The following is a 14191-nucleotide window of genomic DNA, read 5'->3' as shown; positions in this document are numbered from 1 at the left end:
AAGGAGCCGTCAATTGGCTTGGTGTTGTGGCATTTTGTATCCTCCTCCCTTCTGCTTGTGATAGTCGTTCAGCTAATATTTGGGGGCCAACAGAGGTGAGGCAAAGAACCTCACCCCCCCACTGGTGCAAAGGCCTATCCACAAGTATGGCTGTATGCTGGGCCGGTAGTCAATGAGGGGTAAGATCCAATTGCAAAGGTACCAACCTAAGACAGGAGGCTGACGCCTTGAGGTCAGCTCATCCGATGTCGGGTGAGGACCATATGTAGTATTGGACAACCTAAGACAGGCACGGTCCCTAAGCCACATGCTTGTTGTTTAAACAGAAGGGGGAGATGTTGAGAGCCACAGCTGAGTCGGGATGGTGCCTGGGATTTTGCCAGAAGGAGTGGTTGAGAGGTGATGCCAGCAAGCCATTAAGATGATGATAATTAAGCTGTGTATAATTTCTGTGACTGGATGATGCTGGATTGAAACAGGCTGTGTATTCAGTTGTATGTAGACCCCTGCTGTCCAGCAATAGGGCGGCTCTTGCTGCCTCGGGCTCCCGCTACTTTTGAGTTCTCGCAGAGCTCCCGTTGAGTTCTCACGGAGTTCCAATTGAGTTCTCGTGGAGCCCGGTTGAGGGCTGGGAGAGTTCCCGGGGAACTCGAGTGGAGTGCCGGTGAGAGTTTGGGCAATAAAGTAGTTCCTGTTTGAACCTACAAGTGCCTCATGGTGGCTCGGTTATTTGTGCCCAGCCAGACTGCGGCAATAATAGACTATTATTATTCAACCTTTAAAAGGAAGAATATTCTGGCATATGCTACAAAATGGATGAATTTTAAGGACTCTTATAATTTAAGGATTCTTATAAGTGAAATAACAATGTCAAAAAAAATACTCTATGACTTATAATTCCACTTATATGAAGTACTTAGAATAGACAAAACCATGGAAAGAGACAGAAGAATGGTGGTTGCCAGGTGAAGCAGGAAGTTACTGGGCAGTTATTTTTAATCGTTACAAAGTTTCACAGATGTATGGCATCATGAATGGACTGAATACTTAAAAATGGTTAAGATAATAAAATTTGTTATGTGTATTTTTTATCAAAATACAAAATTAGAAGAACCACAAAAAATAGTTAAGTTGAAAATAATCTTAGAAACCCTAACTACTAATTACTTTGCTAATGAACAAAAAAAAATTAATATTTAGAGTTTAATGACTTGTTCAAAGTCACATAATTAGCTTTGGTTGACTAACATGTGAACTCAACTCTTCTGAATACCAAGGCTATGCTTTCCCTATTGATCTACCTGCAACATCAAAAGAAATACATAAATATACTTAAGTAATGCTTTTATATTGCCACACATAGTACTGCAATATACTTTACCCTAAAATGTTACAAAAGAAATACTGAATTGTTGGACTTTTTCCTTACCAAATGTCAAGTAACATTTATTGCTTTTAAAACAAAAGTCTGTAGCTTGCTTATATATATAAACTGAGAAAGTTTTTCATACAGTTTCATCCTACTTGAAATATTTTCTATATTTATTGATTTGAGAATGTTATCATGCTGAAAATAAATATTAAGTAATGCCTGGTCTATAGCTAAATTTACAGTAAGTATACAAAAAGGCCACTAGTATAATAAAAATATTAAGAAAAACTCTTATAATGTCATTAATCTTAACAGTATAACATTACTATAAGGTAAAATATCATTAAGATAAAGACGGTTTAATCACTGTACAAATGGAGTTTATTGATCTATCATAAAATGAGTTTACTGACAAAACAGCTTAAAGTATTATTTGCAGTTATACAAGTGTGCTTTGAAAATATTATACTAAGTATAATTTCTAAGAGTTTAATTAGACTATCAAGAAGTTACTGAACATGTGTTGAATTTTTTAGATATTTTAACTGCTAACAGCAAAGCAGGTGTGTATTATTTTTGACTCATAATTGATTTTTGTTTTTGAGAGAACTATTAATGATCAATGTCATTACAGAATCCTTTCTGAAATAGCAAATGGAGATTTAGCCACCTGATTAGCACTTCAAGTATTATGCCAGTCATTTCCTCAGATATCATATACAACAGGTTTTCAAAAAATGAAACGCTTAAAGATGAGAAAAACATTACATAAGGACAAGTTAATCTTATCAATCTTACCTAATTACATGTTTCCTCCCCAGAAGCTAAAAGCTTAGAGAAAATTTCATTACTTTTGTTAAGGGAAGTAATAGAGTGTCATGAAGAAGAACATGGACCTATAGATCCCAGAAGATAAAGGTTCAAATCCTGACTCTATCACTCTTGGCTGTGTTTACCTTTGGACATATTTTCCTTATTTGTAAAACATGAATTATACCTACTTTGTAAATTAAATGTAAGGATTAAATGAAATAACATGGAAAACAAAGTACGCAGTCATGAAAGACAAGACTGGGGAACTACTGTCAGAGATTGGAAGAGGCTAAGAGGATATGAATGTAGTAACTAAGTAACAAGAGATCTAGGACAGGGCATTAATGGAAAAACTGGTGAAATTCTCATAGTCTGTAGTTTAATAAGCCAATATTGTTTCTTTAGTTTTGATTACCGTTTCTTGGTTATATAAGATGTTAACATTAAGAAAAAAAAAGTCATAGACTTTATCCTTCTCTTCCAATCTATGTATATCTTTCTTAATAGCAAACTGAGTGAATATTATATTTTTCCCAAAACAATTCTATTGGATAGAAAATGACTGTATGAACACTACATTTGGAAAAACAAAAACATTATTTGAAGTTTAAGAAAACCCCATCATAGTCAATTAAAACAAAGTGTTTTAAATTATCTCCTGGTTTATTTTCAAACTGGTCATACACACTCTAAAACACAAGGAGCATATTCAAAGAAAAATTCTGCCCTATTTTTAAAACAAATTTTATTTTAATGATACTGTCAAACTGGAAACAAGTCAGTATTTGATTTTTAAAATAAAAAATTTTATGCTGACCTAGAAAAATCTGACTAATCTACGGTTATAAGGAAGAAAAAACATCAGTGTGAAGTTCTCTATAGGTTTATTTCCCTATATCTTATTTTTAATTACAACTGAAACATAAATCAGAGAAGTTTTAAAAATGTGTCTTAAGCTACAATTTTGATACAGGCAAAAATTTTAGAAGTACTTTCTAATATCATTTAAAAGGAAATTTTATGTATTTATTCATAATAAATTTATTATTTTATTCATCAGTCTCAGTCTACAAATCAGATAGATACTTTTCAAATTCAATTCAGGTTAGACCAAAGCTAAACAAAACATGCCTCATTAACATACTAAAGCTATCAAGATTCTCATCTCTTCTACAACTTAATTTTATTATCTTTCATAATTCAAATGTATGAGCATTCTAAAGTCCATACTAATTTAAATGTGAAATGCATGATAGTATAAAAGATGCAGTTTTTTTTAAAATCGCCAGATTTTACCTTATAAAAAGCAAACTTTATAAAGTTTTAAAAATGCCTTGTAAGATTACAAGCTAACAAAGATACCTTATACTAGTCTATTAAGAAACCAAATATATATCAGTTTAGGCATAAAATAAGCTGCTTTTATGATATAAATTATGATATAAAATAAGCTTTTTTCCAGCTGGGCCTGATAGTGCACACCTGTGGTCTCAGCTGTACTTGTGAGGCTAACGTGGGAGTTCAAGGCCAGCTTACACAACACAGAAAGACCTTGTCTCAATAAAGAAACAAAACAAAAAGAGACTGTTTTTAAAATGGAATAGCACTTTACAAGATGAAGATTATAGAAACTTACTTAAAAAAAATTACTTGGAAACTCGCAAAAAAAACCAAAAAACAAAAACGAAAACAAACAAAACTAAGATACCCACCCCTGCTGATTTTAATGCTCCAAACAGAGAAATTCCTTTACATTGAATATGGCACACTTTTACAATATGATTTTTGTCCCCTTCAGCTGAGATTCCTAAGAAACATGGTAAACATTTTATACTTTCTAAGCTCAAATTTTATTTTCTTCTATTTCAAGTTTTGAATACTTATTATTTCAGTAATCACAAACAAGTAAACTCAACTCTCAATATCCACCAGGGATGAGTTCAGTACCACCCCCCACCAAAGGATACCAAAATATGTGGATGCTGAAGTGCCTTACATAAAGTGGCACAGCATATGACATAACCTACACATACCCACCTATAACTGTAAATCATTTCAAGATTACTTATAATATCGACTACAATGTAAATGCTATGTTAATAGTTGTTATACTATAGCTATTTAGGGAATAATCATATGAAAATTAAGTTTGTACAAATTTTTTTGAGAATGTTTTTGACTTAAGGTTGGTTGAATCTGCCAAAGCAGAACTCATAGATATATAGGGCCAACTATATAAATGATTCAATTTAAATCTCACAGAGTAACGCAATTCCAACTTTACCCACTAATGTAGTTATAAATGGTAATATAATTGCAATTCTTTTCATTTTAAAAACTCTTGTAAACCAATTATTTTATATTAGGTCAGATATTAAAAGCATATAATCATTAATACCAAAATATTACCAGCTTCAAAATCTGCTAGAAAAGGTAAAATATAATTAATTTATATGAATACATTTTTAGAGCAGGAACAAGCCTGACCTTTATCATATAAACTTTTTTGTTTTTTTGAAAATATAAGCAAAATTAAGAGTTATAGTCAGAAATAAACCCATGACATGTAACTGCTAGTATTAGGTCTTACTTTTAAAACCAATTATTCCAGAAAACTAATATCTCCTCTAAAAAATTATATAGATATTTCACTTCAAAGATGCTAGGTTTGGTGTAGATATATACATTTCTTAACATACATATTCAAATTTTGAGTTAGTTTTTATATGACAACCCTTACTGAAAACTAAAATCAGCTATCATTTCACACATAATTACACAGTACAGTAAGATATCACGATTCAATATTCTAGGCCAAGAGCAAACTTTCCTCAAGAGCCAGATTTTAGGCATGTGAAGTCTACAGACACTATTGCAACTAATGAACTCTTCCACAATAATGCTAAGGTAGCCATAGATGGTATGTAATAAAGGGGTGTGGCTATGAGCCATTAAAACATTATTTACAAAATAGGTGGCCAGGGCTAATTTCTACTATAGGCAAAAAAAAATTGATTTTCAATACATAACACTTTCAGTGAACATAAAATCATGTTTCACTTCCATCTGATAGTTGTTACAAGTATTTAAATGATAAAGGGACCATGAAATTTTTTTCTGAGCTCAGAATCTCCAGTTAGACTAGGAAATTAAAATGCTAATAAAACATTAAAATATAAAGGGTACAATAATATTTTATTAAGTAATCTTACCTTAATCAAATGAAAGAATCTAAACTCTAATATATTTCTGGCTTCAATTCAAAATATAGTTGAATCAAAATTTGTTTCTTGTTAAATTCCTAGAGAAACAAAATTGGAAACTTTTAAGTCAGGTTCCAGTTGCAGATAAAATGGAGTAATCACACTCCAACCTGCCTCTCCAAGTGCACATAGCTACAAAACCTGGATAGAATGCCTGGAACAGCTACTTAAGAACTCTAAAAAGTAAACAGTAGCAGGCAGATTGTATAAGAGCATCAGAATTTAAAGTACCACTGATGCAATGATAGGTTACCATTTTGATCCCCTCTGGTATCATCCAGCCTGAACTAGAGCAGTCCAAATGGAAAGCTTCAGGGGAGGCCCTCTAGCTGTGACTAGAAGAGAGGGAAAATAGTCTTCTAACATTCACAAGAAAATGTGGAAATCTTTTTTCTTTCCCTTTTCTTTCCATTCTCTCAGCCCAGCCATGTGTGGCAGCTGCAGCAACAGTAGCAATGGAGTCCTAAAACTCTGAGGGAGAACTTGCAGTCAGAACCTAACTGGGTGGACTGCCTACTAAAACAAATACATCAACATTCTGCATTGGATTTAAAACAAGATCCAAAATCTCATATTATGTAGTTAAATATTCAGGATATAATCCAAAATTACTAGAAAAAAAAAAAAACAGGAAAATTTCAACTTGTCTGGGGAAAAATGCCAACACCAAGAACAGATGTTGGAATTGTTGATGAAGATATTAAAGTAATTATCACAAAGTGCTTCAACAAGCAAGAACATTCTTGAAACAAGTAGAAAGATAGGAAGGCTCAGCAAAGAAACAGAAAATATAAAAAAGAATCTAATGGAAATCTTGGAAATTGAAAAATATCAATAACCAAAATAAAAAGTTTATTAAATAAACTCAACAGAATAGAGATGACAGAAGAAAAAAAAAATCAGGGAATTTACTACTGATAGAAGTTATCCAACCTGAACAACAGAGAGAAGAGATTCGGGGGGAAAATGAAGAGTTTTTTTGAACTTGTTACACTCAAATGCTAGCAAGGAAAAAGAAAGCTTATATAAGTAAAAACATTTTTAACAAAATGTATAAAAAATTCAATGTAAAATGAATATAACATGTATATCATAAGGTATGTAATACTGTCTACCCTCTCTCTATATATAGGTTCTGCATGATAGATTCAACCAGTGGATAAAATGTAAGTAAAGTAGTATTTAGTGGATAATTTATGGCATTAAAAATATTTTTATTAGAAAACTAATGGCAAAATTAATAATCTACACTTCTACTTTAAAAACAAGAAAAAGAGGAGCAACTTAAACACCAGCAAACAGAAGGAATGAAATAGAAGAAATCAAAGAAATTAAAAAGTGTAAAATAATACAGAAAAATCAATAAAACAAAATCTGGCTCATTAAAAAAAAAAAAAATCAACACCAGTCTTCCTTGCAAGACTGACAAAAACAAAACGAGGAAATCTTATTGCAAACCCCACAAACATTTAAATGATAATAAGGGTATACTATGAACAATTCTATGCACACAAATTTAACAACTTAGATTAAATGAATCAATTCCCTGAAATCACAAAGTACCAATACTCATTCAGGATATAAGCTGCATAATTTCATAACTATTGACTAAATGGAATCTGCATAGTTTCATAATTATTGAATAAATGGATTCTATAGGTAAAAACCTTTTTTAAAAAAAATGGAAACAACCAGGTGCATGTGGTTTCATTTAACTGTCCAAATATTTTAAAAAGAAGTAACACCAGACTGATAAGATTGGTATGGAAGAAAGACAACTATTTGCAAATGATATTATACAGAAAATTTCAAGGAATACAAATATACACACAACCTACTAGAACTAATAAATAACTTTATTAAGGTCAAAGAATATAAGGTCAACATCAACCACATTTCTACACATTAGCAATTGGAACCCCAAATTTCAAAATTATACCATTCAAAATAGCTCTATAAAAATGAACACTTAGATGTATAAATATAATAATACATACACATGATCTACATGCTAAAAACTACAAAATCTTGATGAAATAAGTCAAAGAATACCAAATATATAGAAGGAAATACTGTGTTTATTAGACTGGAAAACTCAATTCAGTAAAAAGAAGTTAATTTTCCCCAAACTGGTCTACAGATGTAATACAACTACAATCTAAATTCCAGATTTTTTTGTAGTTATATTAGAAGCTGATTTTAAAGTTAATATAAAAAAGCAAAAGACCTAGAGTAACCAAAACCATTTAAAAGAAAATAAAATTGAAGAAATTATACTATTTAATTTTAAGGACTTCAGCTCACTTACCAAGACAATGTGGTATTGGTAATGGTAAAGACATACCAATCAATGAAATAGAGTAGAATGTCCACAAACAGATATCCATAAACATGGCCAACTGACTTTGTTTTGTTTTGGTACCAGAAGACTGAACTCAGAGGTACTTGACCACTGGGCCACATCCCCAGCTCTATTTTGTATTTTATTTAGAGACAAGGTCTCACTGAGTTGTTTAGTGCCTCGCTTTTGCTGAGGCTGGCTTTGAACTAGCAATCCTCCTACCTCAGCCTCCTGAACTGCTGAGATTACAAGCCTGTGACACTGTGCCTGGCCCAAATGAATTTTGATAAAGGTGCAAGGGACAGTCTTTTGACAAATGGTGTTGGAACAACTGAGTATCTAAATGCAAAGAGAAAAGGAAAACTTGACCTAAACTTCTCACATTATACAAAAGTTAACTCAAAATGAATCATAAATCAAAATGTAAAATATGAAACACACACAAAGAGATGACAAAATCCTTGTGATCTGGAACTAGGCATAAACCACAATCCATATAATAAAAAGTAATAAGTTGACTTTACTAAAATTAAAAACTTTTGCTTTGGCATGATATCTTTATGATAAATAAACTGCAGACAGGGAGGTAATATTTGTAAATCACATGTAAAATAAAGAACCTGCCAGAATATATTAACTCTCAAAACTCCAAAGTAAGAAAAAAATTTAAGTATGAGCAAAAGCTCATGGATTAGAATAACTAAATTTTAAATAAAATACCAAAAACCTGGCAATACCAAAGGCTACCAAGGATGCAGAGCAATAGAAACTATCATTCATTTCTAGTGAGAATGAAAAATGGCACAACTCCTTTCAAAAACAGTTTGGCACTTTCTTATAAAGTTAAAGTACACACTTACTCTATTACCCAGCAACTGAATTTCTAGCTATTTACTCAAGAGAACTAATAACTTATATTCACCAAAAAATCTGTACATGAATTCTTTTTTTTTTTAGAGAGAGAGAGAGAGAGAGAATTTTTTTTAATATTTATCTTTTAGTTACCGGTGGACACAACATCCTTGTTGGTATGTGCTGCTGAGGATCGAACCCAGGCCGCACACATGCATGCCAGTCGAGTGCACTACCGCTTGAGCCACATCCCCAGCCCATGTACATGAATTCTTAATGATGCTTTATTCATAATCATCAAAAACTAGAAGCAGTCCAAATGTTCTTCAATGTGTGAATAAATAAACTGTGGTATACTGATACAACAGAACCTCATACAGGAATAAAAAGAAATGAACTATTTGATTCCTGAAACATGGATAAATCTTAAATGTATTTTGCTAAGTGAAGGAAAACCAAGATATGATTACATTCGTATGACACTCTATAGGAAAAGAAATGAGATTAGTGGTTGTCAGGGGTTGGAAGAGAGAGGAGCAACTGACTACAAAGAGGATATGCTGGGGAAATTTTAGTGTGATGAAATTTGTATGGTCTGTGTATGACCCTATGCATTTGTCAAAACACATAACTATGTAACAAAAAGACAGAAGTTTAATAAATGCAAATTTTTTAAAAAATCAATTTACCAAAAAAAAAAAAAAAGTCAACTAAGATGTTGGTGGAGTTTCAAAACAAACTGCAGTCTGTGACAAATGAATTTTAACTATATTATAAATTAAAACCTCACTGAAGAGGTTAGGGCACATTTATTTCACGTTGTTAAAGATTCTGATTTGCTTTACTAGAATGGAACAAATAAGTAAATGGATGATGGAAACTGAGTTTCTCACTTTTCAAGAGGAAAGTTACAGATAATCAAGATGGAGAAGCCTAGAATGAATGCTTTGGTACTGGGTTTCAAATCACACACATGAATTTGGGTGGAAACAAACAATTATACATGTGTATAGATATATAGGCTAGCATACTACACACCTGTACCTCCTAGCTGTGTCTCCTGAGAAGGTCTAGAAACAGTGATATTTCAATAGCAATAAGCCTACCCAGCATCCAGAAACTGGTTTCTTAACACAATTCTCCGATACAAGGAATCTGTATATCTTTGGGGAAATGGTCATTCTAGTAGTTTTAGCATTAAGAAAATATACAACAGTCTGTATTATTTTGTAGTGCCAGAAATCAAGTAAGTATGAAAAAAAGAACATTTGACATTTGAATGTGAGAGAGAAACTAACACTAGAACAATTTTAACAAAATAAGCAACATACTCATTGACTTATGATGAGCGTTACATACCCACAAAATCAACATACGTTAAAAATATCCTAGGTTAAAATGCATTTAATACAAGTAACTTACTGAACATTCGAGCTGATCTTAGCCTACCTTAAATGTGCTCAGAACACTTAGATTAGCATTCAACTGGGCAACTTCTTCTAACACAAAACCTATTTTATTTTTAAAATAAATATATATGTATAATACGTGTGTGTATTTAGCTGTAGATAGGTGCCGCAGTCTGGCTGGGCACAATCAGGAGCCACTTGTCAAAAGAAACTAACTTTATTTTTAGAACCACACACGCCAAACAAAACAGCCTCTCAGGAAAAACCCTCAGAGCCTCAACTGCCACCACCGGCTTTCCACAAGCCTCTCTCTCCCACACAAGCTTCTCTCCACCTCCCCCAATCCTCCTGCTCTTGAGGCCAATTGGCTGGGTCACGTGGGCGGAGCCAAAAAAGTCCCCCAATGAGCAGCTCCGTGGTCTGAAAGGGCAGGGAAACAGCCCAATGAGCATCCCCGCAGAGGAGCCAATCAGCTAGATGTTGCTGGGGCCGCTGTGAGCCAATCATCAGCCGGCAGCTGGAAGTTTGCTGGGGCCCCTTCGGCTGTGGCTCTCAACAGATAGGCACAACATTTTATTTATTTATTTATTTATTTATTTAATGTGGTGCTGAGGATCAAACCCAGTGCCTTACACATGCGAGGCAAGCACTCTTACCACTGAGCCACAGCCCCAAAAACCTATTTAATAATGAAGTATTGAGTACCTCATATATATTTTGTTGCATGCATATACTGAAAATGGAAAAGCAGAAAAGTTGTATAGGTATACATCTGCACCATAATAAAGTTGAAGAATTTGTAAGTCAAACCATCATAAATGGGATACTCTGTATTAGAATAAAATAAACCAATGTAATGAGTACATGTAGTGACATAGTGATTAAATAAATAAATGGAAGAGAAGGAACAAAAGTTTCCTTATAGGATTCCTAATAAGGTATATAGATACATTCTACCCATAATATAAAACTTAATATCCTACCTCTTAAACGTGGGCTGAAATCAGAAACTCATTTCCAAAGAATAGAATACAGAAAGACAAATTTGCAGAGGAGAAACCAGGCAAATACTATCTTACCAAGTGATGTTGTCATCACATATTCCCTGAAAAGATGGGAGGAGAAGTACACTTTATTTCTCTGCTATTATTCTTTAAAATCCATAACTGGAGTGTAAATATAAGAAAAACAAATGCAAATTGCAGAACATTTTACAAAATACTTGACTTATACTCAAAACTATCAAGGTCATGAAAAACAAGGAAAGACTGAGAAACTGTTGGCAACTAAGGAGATAAGACAAATGCAGTGTGGAATCCTGGCTTGGATCCCAGAACAAAAGGAGGGTAATGGGAAATCTGAGTTTGGAATTTGGAGTTTGGTAAATGTTAAGGTACCAATGTTGGTTTCTTGCTTTTTGATAAACGCCCTTGGTTTTGTAAAAATGTTGACTTTAGGGGATGATGTATGAGGAACGTAATGCAATTCTCTTTATATTTGTATTATCTTTATAACTATTCTATCAATTTAAAATTGCTCCAAAATAAAAAATTTGTTATTATTGAAAAATGGGCAAAAGTCTTGAACAGACCCTTCACCAAAAAGGATATAGTTTGTATGGAAGAAAAAAAGAATTTGATGTTTAGCTATTAGGAAAATGTGAATTATAAACATTATTAGATAGCAATATAAAATCAATTAGAACAGTTCAAATTAAAAAGAATGACCATACTAAGTGCTGACAAAAATGCAGAACAAGAAGAACACTTACTTATGATAGTAATACAAAATGCTATGGTTATCTATTTATTTAGCAGTACTGGGAAATGAACCCAGGGCCTTGCACATACTACTCAAACACTCTACCACGGAGTAACTTCCTAACCCTTTTTAAATTTTTAAATAGGGTCTCACTAAGTTGTCCAGGTTGACCTTAAACTTCCAGTCCTTCTGCCTCAGGTTCCTGAAAAGCTGGGATTATAAGTGTGCATTGTCACATCCAGCTGGCATAGTCATTTTAGAAAACAGGGTAGCAGTCTTTTACAAAGTTAAATATAAACATTTACCACATGACCCAGCAAACCCATCCCTGTGTATTTTCATCCAAGAGAAAAGAAAATTCATATTTAGCCAAAATCCTGTACATAAATGTTTATAGCAGCTCTATTCAGAAAAGTTAAAAACTGGACACAACCCAAATACTCTTTAATTAATGAACAAATAAACTGTGGTGCCATACAACTAAACACTACTCATCAATAAAAAAGGAATGAAATATGAATATACAAAATAACTTACAATAATCCTAAATAGCATTATGCTCAGTAAATGCATACATAACAGTTTCAAATGGCTCATAATATATAATTCCATTTAACGGCCATTTCTGAAAAGGCAAAAGTGAAAAGAGTGGCTGCCAGGAATTGGGAGTCAAGGGGAGGGTATGACCACATAGGGAGAGAGCTCGAAAGAGTTTTTGGAACTAATGGTACTGTTCTGCATATGGACTGTGATGGTAGTTAAATAATTCTATATACCTGATGAAATGTATTAACTGTACATAGGTAAAGCCAGTTTTACTGCATGTTCATTTAAATTTTTTTTCCTGATAATTAAAAAGCCTTTCTTTAAGTCATCAAGGCTTTTCTAGGATATTTAGTTTGGATTTTACAGTCTTTAAAAATCCTCTTGTTTATTCTGCCTACTTTTAAGACACAGCAACTGACAAAGTTTCTTAGCTCAGTCTTGACACATAAAATCATTAGGAATCAATAGAGGAAATGTTATTTCTTCTAGGCAGTGTATCCTGCAAAGGATTCTAATCAGCCAACAACCATAATTCCACTAATTGAAGAGTAAATCCTGACATCTGCTTAATAACATCATAAAAGAACCTTCATTAAATGTTTTTGTTAAAGAATAATGATTTGGGGGCAGGGGTTGTGGCTCAGCAGCAGAGCGCTCGCCTACATGGGTGAGGCCTTGGGTTTGATCCTCAGCACCACATAAAAATAAATAAATTAATTAAAGATATTGTATCCAACTACAACTAAAAAATAAATATTAAAAAAAAGAATTACTTACAGTCCATATAGAATGCAGTGAGGGATATGATTAATTCAATGTATAGACAGCATTCTGAAAATTTATCTCCATTTTTATTATTAGAAAAAAGACAGTTACTTATTTGGGTAAGTAGGAAACAAGGAAGCAAGTATATAAGCCAGAAAACATAATACTTCAGAAGTAATTCTATTCTTCTAAAAGAGTTTATTTATCTTACCTTAACTAATATAGTAATACTATAAATTTCCAATGTACCATTATGCTATATATACATGTGGTCACAAAAAATCCATGTATTACAGTAATTAATTTAAATAAAAGTATGTACTAAGATAATAACTCTCCTGAACACTTTTTAAAAAGCCAGCTCACAAGTATTCTAATTTAAAATGGAAGACAAAAAGCCTCTGTAAGGAACAATTTTTGCCTGAAGGCCTTTTGTTCTCTTAATATTACATTCAATTAGAAGTGAAATGGTCTGCTTCAAGAATTTAGGTTTATTTTCCCCAGAAACAGATTTTGGGGAAAAAATTACTTAGATCTGGTATCATATTATTTCTAACTGAAGCTATTTGTGGTATTATCTATAATAGTTCACTAAGGTCAGTTTAGTTTCAATATCCATTAAAAAGAATACCTACTGCAAATCTATATGCTTATTGCTTCATAAAATTTTCTCAGTAGAGTTCAATTTATCAAACAAAGGCTGCTTTAATAACCCAAGTCTGATTTCCAATGATGTATGTACCTGTCCACACTTTTTAGTAAAATAGTAAATTCCATCTGTCTCTCTGTGACACTGAATATATTTAAGTAATTCCTATATTTTAATGTTAATAAACGTGGAAGGTTCTCCCTCCTTTTCAAAAGAATCAAGAATACCTCAATTATTTTCTTTTCTTCCTTTCTTTTGGTTTTTTGGCATAGGCTCCATGAAACTGAAAGGGTAAAGTTTCTAAGCTGCTTCTAAACTGCAAAGCCTGAGTTAAAATGTAAAAGACCAGGCATTGTAAAGTTCCTAAGCTGCAAGGCCTGAGTTAAAAAGTGAAGGACTAGGAGAGACTCCCAGGATCCA

The 14191-nt window shown here is 32.8% G+C and overlaps 1 protein-coding gene across 2 annotated transcripts in view; it reads right to left on the bottom strand.

Annotated features, from left to right (window-relative positions):
• The window catches only part of Glce (glucuronic acid epimerase), a 106518-nt gene that overhangs the window by 44182 nt on the left and 48145 nt on the right, over positions 1 to 14191 (bottom strand). The window contains exon 2 of one of the 2 annotated variants that reach the window (XM_071608431.1): positions 5398 to 5486. The exons of the other annotated variant lie outside the window; for it this stretch is intronic. The gene's annotated coding sequence lies outside the window, so the exon portion shown is untranslated. The remainder of the gene's footprint in view (positions 1 to 5397; positions 5487 to 14191) is intronic. 2 annotated transcript variants of the gene reach the window in all.

Source organism: Marmota flaviventris, chromosome 2 (genome assembly GCF_047511675.1).
Source record: "Marmota flaviventris isolate mMarFla1 chromosome 2, mMarFla1.hap1, whole genome shotgun sequence".
NCBI lineage: Eukaryota > Metazoa > Chordata > Mammalia > Rodentia > Sciuridae > Marmota > Marmota flaviventris.
This window is presented reverse-complemented; position numbering and strand designations above follow the sequence as displayed.